The sequence below is a fragment of the Gavialis gangeticus genome, unplaced genomic scaffold (assembly GCF_001723915.1).
Source record: "Gavialis gangeticus isolate Ggan-Ray unplaced genomic scaffold, GavGan_comp1, whole genome shotgun sequence".
Classification (NCBI taxonomy): Eukaryota; Metazoa; Chordata; order Crocodylia; family Gavialidae; genus Gavialis; species Gavialis gangeticus.
Window position 1 is genome coordinate 6,961,810 of NW_017728973.1, and position 10,190 is coordinate 6,971,999.

The following is a 10,190-nucleotide window of genomic DNA, read 5'->3' on the forward strand; positions in this document are numbered from 1 at the left end:
GGGGGGGAGGGGGTGGTGAGCTGGGAGTGGGGACCGCTCACAGTTGTCAGCAGCAGTGTCAGCAGTGGCAAGCAATGAGCAGGGAGCATCTACAGGTGCTGGTGGCGGTGTCAGGAGTAGCGAGTGGCAAGCGGGAACCACCCGCAGACGCTGGCGGCAGTGTCAGCAGCGAGGGGGTAGGTGGGTGGCAAGCGGTAACCACCTGCAGAAGCCGGTGGCAACTTTGGTGGCAGCCAATCTCAGGGCAGGGGGCAGGGCACATCCCCCCCCTGTACTCCTGCTACGCGTCACCTAGGGGAAAAGGGGAGGATGCCATCCTATGTTTTAGCCTGATAGCCTAGGACAGCATTGCCCAATCTGTGGTACGGGTACCACCAGTGGTACACAAACAACCTGTCAGTGGTAAGCATTACCAGATTTATTAGAATTACTTTATATGACAAATATTTGCTGGTGCTGCTTAAGGTTGTGTCATTTTAAATTGGTGGTGTGCAAGTTTGGGAACCGCTAGCCTAGGGGATTAAGGTACTTTGCCTAGGAAGCAGGAATCCAGGTTACGCCCTCTCCCCACAAACAGAAGTTTATGTATCTCTGAGTTCTCAGTACAATACTCTGTCCAAAAGGCCACAGGTTGGCATTATCCAACCTCCCCCCCGCTCCCTGGGCAGCCATAAGAGGGAGTTATATAGGACCAGGAAGAACAGCAAGCTAGAGAAGCAGTACTCAAACATCTGGTCCCATGGGCCAGATGAGTGATGAAAGGCTGGTCCACAGGCCAGAGCTGACAAGCTGGGTTAATCCATGGACCAGATCCAGCAGGGGGGCAGCATGCAGTGTTGGTCTGTGGATGCAATCCGATGCACCAGCTCAACCCTATGCACTGGATCTAGCCATGGTGCAACCCTACACATTGGCTCAGACCTGCTCGCCAAATACAACCAAGGAGCAACCCCAAGTGTTGGTGCCATCTGGCATGTAGAACCATGTCATCCAGTCTGTGGGACTCCCTCAAAACTATGGCAATTAATGTTGCCACAGCTCCCCCAGCACCACATTTCCAGACCCCTGGGGAGGCCCATGGGCTGGATGACATGGCCCTGCAGGCGAGATCTGAGCTGTGGGCCAGAGGTTGAGCACCCCTGAGCTATAGGACACATAGCTTAATGAAATAGCTTCTGTGCTACCAGCATAATTCTGTTGGTCAGGGTGAGATTTGTAAACAACAGATCTGTGCTGGCAACAGTCCCTTGTATAAATGCTGTTATATCAACCAAAGTTTTGCTAGGTTAACTTATTTTACTTGCAGGTGTCATGGGCTGGAACAAACTATGTCAACAAATGTGCAGTTGTGTCAGTATGAGTTCTGCCCATGCTAGGAGCCTTTTGGTAGTAGAGTATATTGCTATAACTATATGCGGAAAGCCTCCAGTGCCTAGAGCTTGTCTTCCCGTACAAGAACAAGGTTTGCCAGTATAATCCCTCTTACACTGCTACAAGTTTGGGGTACAGAATTTGACTGGCAAAAATAGAACCTCAACCAGAAGTTCTGTACCTAACAAAAGAATTGGTGAATTCCCAGGCTTGTGATGTGTAGATCAGGCTAGATAACCATAGTGATCCTCTGTGACTTAAAATCTATTAAAACAATGAATCCCAAAGTCCTGGCTCCAATCTTTCATGACTGGGAAATGCTATCTATTTGTGCTCCCATTTTTTCTATTCATTATCAAGACAAAACATAAGAATTTCCATACTGCTGCATGCCAGCAAGCCAGTATAGTCTAGCGCTTGGCTTGTTGGTGATGGAGACCTAGCTCTGCAAATAAAGGTGAAATTTATTCTTAAGTCACTAACCCACTTTTAAAGACACAGAAGTTGCCTGACTGTAGCTGATCAGTTTTTGCCCTGAAACACAAAGGCAAATAATCATAAGTTTTGCAGCTTATTCACCGGCCTAGATTGTACTTGTTTTCCTTCATATGTAGCAAATTCATAGGCTTGCAGTAATTTTTAACTGCTTGGAAGGCTTGGACAGCCTGTTTTATTGTATTATTATGATCACTGAAGACAAAGAAAAGGTCTGGTACTGCACAACGTATTTGTAAAAGAACTTGCTTTTCCATAAATTTAACTCCTAAATTATTAAACTTAACTCCTAATAAGATTTTTCACAAGTTCTCACAAACTTCAGTCTTTATTCAAAAAGTTTGTGCTGTAATTCTGAGGTAGGATATGCTTCATTTTTCATACATAACAAAGTTGTTTAATTTGTGCATGAAACAAAGAGCCCCAGCACTCCATAATAAACATCTGATCCTTTACATTACTTCTGTGGTTCTGGCTCTATGATTTCCTGAGGCACTGAGTTCCCCTGGTTGCTTAAATGCTGGAGTGTTGTGTAAGGTTTGCTTTTGGGTTAGTTGGGGTTATGGTTTCCTAATTAAGTACTTTTTAAATCTTTAAGCATTTACCCAGAAATTAAGCAGACATGTAATGTTTTTTTTCCTGGGTGGGGAACAAACTCTCTCTCTCAAAAAGATTGGAATATTTTTTCCATTGTTCCATTCTCTCCCTGTGGCTTTCACAAATTCATCATTATGATCAACTCAGTAAAAAAAAATCAGATTCATCTGGTAAAATAATTAAAAAAGAGATTAAACCAGCTTAATTTAAACATCATTTTCTAAAAAACGAATTGGTCTACTGCGCATTAAGCGTCATGAAAAACTGTGCACCGATGCTACTGTGCATTAGCATCGGCTATTGTGCATTTATGCAGTAAATATTATGGGTACTAAACTTAATGTGCAGTAATTACAGTGCATTAATACATGTGTAGATATACCCAGGAGGCAGTAACTTAAATACCTTTGAAGATCAAGGCCCTGCCATCTTATACTAGGAACCATCAAATACTTTCAGGTCCTATTTCCCATTAACTTCAGTAGGAGCTGACAAAGCTCAAAGCTTCTCAGGGTCAAGCCACTAATCCCTAATATAGACACATTGGCTGTACCTACATGTGTGCTTGACTGTGGAGTAGACCTAATTAGCTGCAAAGTAAGGCATCACCATCTACATGTGCAATGCTATTAGGCTGCAGTAAATTAATTTACTAGCTTACAGTAGGGTAATTAATTATGATTAAATGCATGTGTAGATATGCTGATTGCAGTTATAAATTGCACCTGGTCAGCTCAGCCAGCAGGGAGCCACATTCCTGCCTAGCCACATGGCTCCATACTTTCATCATCCTCATGCCCCAACCAGCCCCTCGACTGTCTGATACTGTCACCCAGAGCTGACCTCCCTGTGCCCCTGGCCCTGGCATAAACTGTTCCTCCCCAGCTCAAACTGCTGTTGTCCCAAGTGAATGTGTAGATGCTGCACCCAGGAGTAGTTTACTCTGACTCAAACTGCTCTGTAATGTATTGCTTTTGAATTAATTGCACATGTAAGTTTACCCATTTAAACCAATTTGAATGATGTTTAAAATAGGTTAGTTTAATCCATTTTTAATTATATTAAACTGATTGTTTTACTGAGTTGATCATAATGCAGCTCAAGGTAATTTACATTCATCTACATTAAAGATTTGCGCAGGTAAGGCTATTTGGGTTGTATAAAAATTTGACAGGTGTTTCGTTTCGATGAGTTTTGAGCTCAAAACAGCGAAATCAAAATGAAAGACTTCAAAACAGCTTTGAAATGAAATGAGGGCACTTGAAACAAAATGAGGGCACTCAAAATGCTTTGAAAGTTTCAAAACGTGTCGAGACCAGGACTGTTTGCAGCTAAGCAGAAACTAAGGAGAGGGAGGGAAAAGAGGAGGGAAGGACTGCTGCTCTGATATTGACATCTAGCTCCCGGTTCGATTCCTCCAGCTCTTCCCAGGGGACGTGGGCCCCTGATCTGTGTGCAGGGTTTCAGCAGGCTGCTGCTACAGGCTGGGACCAGCGGCACCCACTTGGCGCAGCCCATGCCAAGCGCCAGGAAAACAGCAGTGCTGCTGTGGCAGCCTGCTGAAACCTGGCGTGCAGATTGGGGGGCCCACACCCCCCAGGAAGAACTACAGGAATGATTGGAGAGCTGGGGAATTGAACTGGGGAATTGTTCTCAGGTCCCTGAACCTTCGCCCCCCCCGAGAAGAGCTGGGGGAATGATCAGGGGCAGGTGGATCCACCCCAGCTCCCAGACAGCACACAGCAGCCTGCTGAGCCATGCTGCACCCACACCATAGGCAGCTGCCGCATGGGTGCCAGGCAGGGGCGGGGGTGATCCCCACTGCCCCCCCGCTGCCTGGGGGGGTTCTGCCACAAGTACCCAGAGGCTGCTGCCAGAACCAGTGAGTGCAGGGCTTTTTTTTTTTTTTTTAAATCTTCGCACACCGGCTGTGGAGCATGCAGATGACAGCATGCTGATCCTGCTGGCTGGGGCCAGCACCAGCACCCAAGTCTGCCCAGCGCAGCCTGCACCAAGCGCCGGGAAGAACCCAGTGCTGGCACTGGCCCTAGCCGGCAGCCTGCTGTCATCCCGCAGGCAGATCCAGGGACTCGCTCCCCTCAGGAGGACTGTGGGGCTGTGCCAGACTTCTCCTGGGGGGAGCGGGCCCCCAGATCTGTGTGTGGGATGACAGCAGGCTGCTGCTGCTGGCAAGTGATACGAGTTTTGCTTTGAACAGTTTGAGGTGCAGTTTCACAAAAACCCCCACACCTATCTCCTGGAAACTTGGCAGGCTTCATGCCCTCTGAAGGGGCTACCATCCCTGCAATTTTCATATGAAGCAGGCAAGAAATGACAAAGTTATAGGCATTTTTGTGATTCCCCATTATAGCCTATGGGCAAGATGTCAAAACGTGTCGAAACAATGTTGAAACAGCAAAACAGTTTCAATGAAACGGAACGGAACCGAACGAGCAAAACAGCAAAATGAAACACTGACCCTTCAAAACAGTGAAACGGAAGTCGAAACGAAATGGTGCTGTTTTGCACAGCCCTATATGCTTTTAGTTAGATCTGTCCTTATTTTCTAATAGAGACAACCCAAAGTATGTTAACTGAGGGCTTGGAATAACAATGAGAGGATTTGGGGTTGAAAATTAGGCTTAGTTTGCATATAGTTTTTGTATTGTTGTAACTATATCACTTTGGAGGTACAATTGCTTAGCCAAAGAAGCTTTAGTAGATGCAGTTATATTTATATAAAGGGGCCTTAGACCAGTATTGTTTGTTCCCCTTCCTGTGTGTGAGCAGCTATACTGATAAAAATAAACGGATGTTCATGCTACTTTAACTCTGCCTGTAATTGTCAAAGTGGTTCAGGCTTTGTGTGTAACAAAGCCAATAAGAGAAAAACAATAGAAACTCATGTCATTTCTGATTTGAACATATTCACATGGATTGATTAACAGAGAGGACATTCTAGTTAGTAAGAGAAAGGTCAAGAAAGTCTCAAAGGTGGATTGCTGAATGGCAAATATTAACAAGTGAATACAAATAAGAAAATCACCAGCTGGGAATGGGTTTGCTTTTGATTTGCCATATACCTCCTGTAAATGCTCCAGATGATGATCTGTCCCATATGTTGCCTTCTCAGGGTCCTGTCTGAAGGAGTTTGCCATCCCCTGCAATGGAATTCAGAGCAAGTTCTCAATTATTTCTTATTCTGGTAAGGCCATTCCAGTATTTCCCTCAGCATGCAGGAGATATTCAGTACCTCTTGCTAGCAACTGACTGCAAATCCCATTAAAATTTGTGATGGTTCATTTCTGTAGAAGGTATTCCTGGCTCTAATTCTGCTCCTGGTTACACTCATGGAAATCAAGAGTAACTTCACAGAAGCTGAGATTTACATCAGTGTAGACCCTGGGTAAATGAAAGGAAAATCAGATCCTATGGGTCTGATTCTCCAGTACCATGGACCTTGTGGAGGCTTTTACTCCTTAGTTACACCAGTGCAAGCTCCAAATACAGGTGCATTCAAACAAGTTTAAATCATGGCTACATTAATTTAGTTTAATCTGTTTTTTTCTTAATTCAGTTAAGTTGTGCTATTATAACTGCAGTTTAAAGTAATTTATGCCACCGTAAGGTAGTACGGTTGGGGATAGTAGTTTTAAGTTCACTCATAGGAGAGATTTGCTGGTGGTTGGCTAAAGAAATCGAGTTAGATTGATCCACTTTTTCTAACAGAAACAACTCAAAGTATGTTAACTGGGGGCATGGAAAACTGATGAGAAAGCATCAAATGCTACAATGTGCTTCCATTCAGCATGGGTGATGTTCTTTGCGTGTATTTAATACCATTAAAATGATTTTATTATGTTCAGGGCATAAGAGATTTATACCCTCTCATTGCAGGAATGAATCTAGGGATGGTGCAGTGGTATAATTGCCTTAACATTGATTCCTTTGATTCCTGCTGCACCCAAACTTTAAAACCAGGAAGGGACAGTGGCATTTCTATTCAGACAACACTGAAGGAGTCAAATAACTTAATGGCACATAAAAATCTACCATATTACTTATGATTTCACTTCATGGATATTAACAACTATGTCTCCTTTTTAATGGTCTTGAATGATGTTCCACTATTCAAACTAGCCTTTCTTCTGTAGTTTTGCTGTCTGTTAGCTATTCCTGGTAATGTTTCACTTCTGTTTCACAGCCCTGCAGTCTGTTCTTAGCTCTAGCTAAAAACCTTAACTCAGTTGTGACAATATTAACTCAGGTGTAGAAATGACTGACAGTGAAGTATTGGAGGCAATGTCAAGGTGTTCAAGTAGACTAGATTTTGGTTTACAAATCTGAAAGAGACATAATGTAACTCTAATGACTACAGGACGAATGCAACAATATCACTTGACTATTTTTTGCCTAGTTTGTTGTGTTTTTTAAACTTAATTTATAATCTAGCATAGTGATGGTCATTCCAATAAATTATACTTGGTTTTGCTTTGATCATAAACTGAATAATATAGTGCTGGGTCCCAAGCATATTAGTAAACTTTCTAGTTTCTCTTTAAGTTTAGAAAAATAGGCGTTGTGTTATATTTGATGATGCACCACACCATCTGCACTCCATTTTTCAAAATCCTAGATCTACCCATGCCTCATTGTACTTTATAAATGTCTTTGTTTGTTTGAATTTTTAAGCATAAAGAAGCTATTAAAGACCACAATATTATCCCATTGAGATCAGAATTCGATTGACATGAAAGGACATGATAGAATTCAATGAATGGGAACAGGAAAGATATAAGGAATATGAGGGATATGAGAAAAGACAGAGGGAACTGGGCTTATTTAGTCTAGAGAAGAGAAGACTGAGAGGGGATTTAATAGCAGCCTTCAACTACCTGATGAGGGGTTCGAAAGAGGATGGAGCTAGACTGAGCTAGACTATCGTGTTGACTCTACAAGCAAATGCTCAGCATTTGTTCCTGTATCACAGAGCCCTGGGCCTGGCAATCTTCTATACATTCATAGCACTAAGAGTGTAATGTAGGGATTCTCAGCCATTTCTGTAGTGTGGGACCACATCTAAATAGACAGCTTATCCCGTGGAAACCTCCCATCCCATTTATGATCACATAATATCTCTGCAGCAACAAGGAGAATTGCTTATCTGAAAAGGGAGGGAAAGAAAGCACTTTTTCATTTGTCTTTTAGTAATGAAGCAGCTGGAAACAAGGAAAGCTGAAAACTGCTCTCCGTGGATCATCATTGGCTCACAGACCATAGTATGTCATAAGAGGATGACACTAGGGTAGAATGGAATTCCTACTAGGACTGAGGCTGCATTACTCCCTATCTCTATCAGCTCAAAGTGATAGATTAAGCTGGAATCCTTTTCATTCCACCCCATGAGCTCCTGGTTTCTTCTATTTAAAGAAACCTAAATCATTGGCTACAACTCCTTTAGGCCCACGTGAGTCTTATCTCCCAGCACTTTGCTCTTACTGTTAGATATACTATTTCTGATTTCTTAAAAGAAAGCTTTCTACTTGCCTTTCAAGTGCCCAGCCATGGAGCCCTTGCATCTTCAATAGGCCCATTAGCTCCTCACAGTTCATGTGTGTTTAGATCTAGGGCTGGGGGCCCACATCTGTGTCAGTTTGGCCTCTTCCTGCTTTCTGCACTCACCTACCCCTATGCAGGACAGAAACACACTCTTTTCCCATTTTGCCTTATGAATTCCAACTACTTCATGAAGGGCACACTGTCCCACAATAATCCAGCCACCTCCTTCGCTCATGCCCACAACCATGGACTGATCTAAGATTATGTAAAGTGGGGTGTAGATGTTGTGGTGCATCAACACATCTAACACAACACCTATTCTCTCCAGATAAAGAGAAATGAGAAGCTTTGCTAATATGGTAGGGATCTAGGGCTGTATTATTCAGCTTAAGACCAAAGCAAAAACAAATAGAACTTTATTGGGATGTGACCTGATTTGCTAGATTATATATAAAACTTAAAAAACACAGCAAACCAGGCTGGGAAGCAAACAGGAGAGAGGGTTGTTAACACCTGTGGAGTGAGGAGAGATTAGAAGGAATCAGGTGGATTATAATGATCCATGATGTCAATTGACTCCCTGAGTGCTGCTTGACTAGGAGTGCCTCTGCCCCTTCCAGGCAGCTTGCTTTAAAGTTTGTGTGGAGCGGAAATCAAAGCACCGCTGCAACCACCCCGGATCTGCTTGTGCCTACAGTCAGTCCTCCTGATACCTACAATAATTGTTTCCCTGACAATTCCTATAAAATGGAAAGACCTTCAAAAGGAATGTATTCACTTCACAGCTGTCTCTGTGGGAACAGGGTGAAATACATTTCTAAGCCCCTTGCTATTCTGTTCCAGCTCCCTTTCTGTGCTTCCAGCTCCCTGTGCATTATCATATCCTCTGAGGGATAGAATTATCAGTTACTCTTTTGCAGAGAAATGAAGGTAATATCTGTGTCTGCAGCCCTTTGTGACTTGATGAGCAGCATCCCAGTATTAGCTTAAAATAAAGCAGGTTGTAAAGATTCTATATCAGAAGTGTCTGGGGCATTTGTATTATTTATTTAAAAATATTAATTAGGACAACTGATGTGATGGCTTAGTCTGTATTTATGATGCTCACCAGAAGAAACTCTGGGTGCCACTGGATCAAAACCAGGGGACAGATTCTAAAACTATTCCCAAACTTGAGCAAGGTTTAGGACTCAGTTGCTGCCCTGCATGGGGAAATTGTTTCAAGCAAACTGGAATAATTCTACTTTTAAAATTATTTTAATTTGACTTTTAAAAATGAATGTAAAACATTTGCAAAGAGACAAAAGCTAAATTGGGGGGAGGAGGGGTTCTTTTAACTGAGAAAAGTGCCCATCCTGAATCAAACTGGTATAAATATATTTGTTTAAATTCACACTAGCAGAACTCAACTAAGTAGATAGCAAGTCCTGATTTGGAAGTCAGAGGGTGCATCTACACAAGACACTTTAATGTGCAGTGGACTGTTCTACTAGCGCCTCATGTCAAAAACTGTACTAATGCACTAAAAAGTTCACCTTTGCTACTGCACATTAGCACAGCTACTATGCCTTTATCTAGTAGGTCATATTAGAGATACTAAACTTAATGCCAGTAGCAAAGGTGCATTCATGACTGTACAGAGGCACCCAGTGGGTGCATCTACATATGCATTAACATAATTTAGTTAATGTGCATTAAGTTTAGTACCTTCAGGCATTTTTACATGTGATGTGGGATGCAGTATTAGGTGCTTTAATTAGTGAGCCATGCTAATTAAAAGTGTCCACACGTCAAGTGTATCAGCGTCCCTGTGCATCCCCAACACTTAAAAAAATGGTGGCAGGGTGCTTTGTACTAAGGTTCATTGAATGTATTTTATTTCAAAGTGCCCTGCCACCATTTTTTTCAGTGCAGAGGTGCTCTGGGATGCTTATACATGTGACTCATAGATTCATAGATTAAGGGTCGGAAGGGACCTAGTAGATCTTCTAGCCCGACCCCCCGCCAGGGCGGGAGAACAACAACAAAAAAAACCCCAAAAAGAGAAACGGGACTCAAATGAGTCCAGCCAGGTAGGCATCCAGCCTCTTCTTAAAGACCCCCAGGGTAGGGGCCAGCACCACTTCCCTTGGAAGTTGGTTCCAGCTCCTAGCCGCCCTAACTGTGAA

General features: G+C 43.0%; 1 long non-coding RNA gene across 1 annotated transcript in view; it reads right to left on the bottom strand.

Annotated features, from left to right (window-relative positions):
* LOC109290890 overlaps positions 1 to 10,190 on the bottom strand; it is a 21,669-nt gene that overhangs the window by 10,457 nt on the left and 1,022 nt on the right. The window contains exon 2 of the long non-coding RNA XR_002095708.1: positions 5,547 to 5,624. This is a non-coding gene — a long non-coding RNA (uncharacterized LOC109290890). The remainder of the gene's footprint in view (positions 1 to 5,546; positions 5,625 to 10,190) is intronic.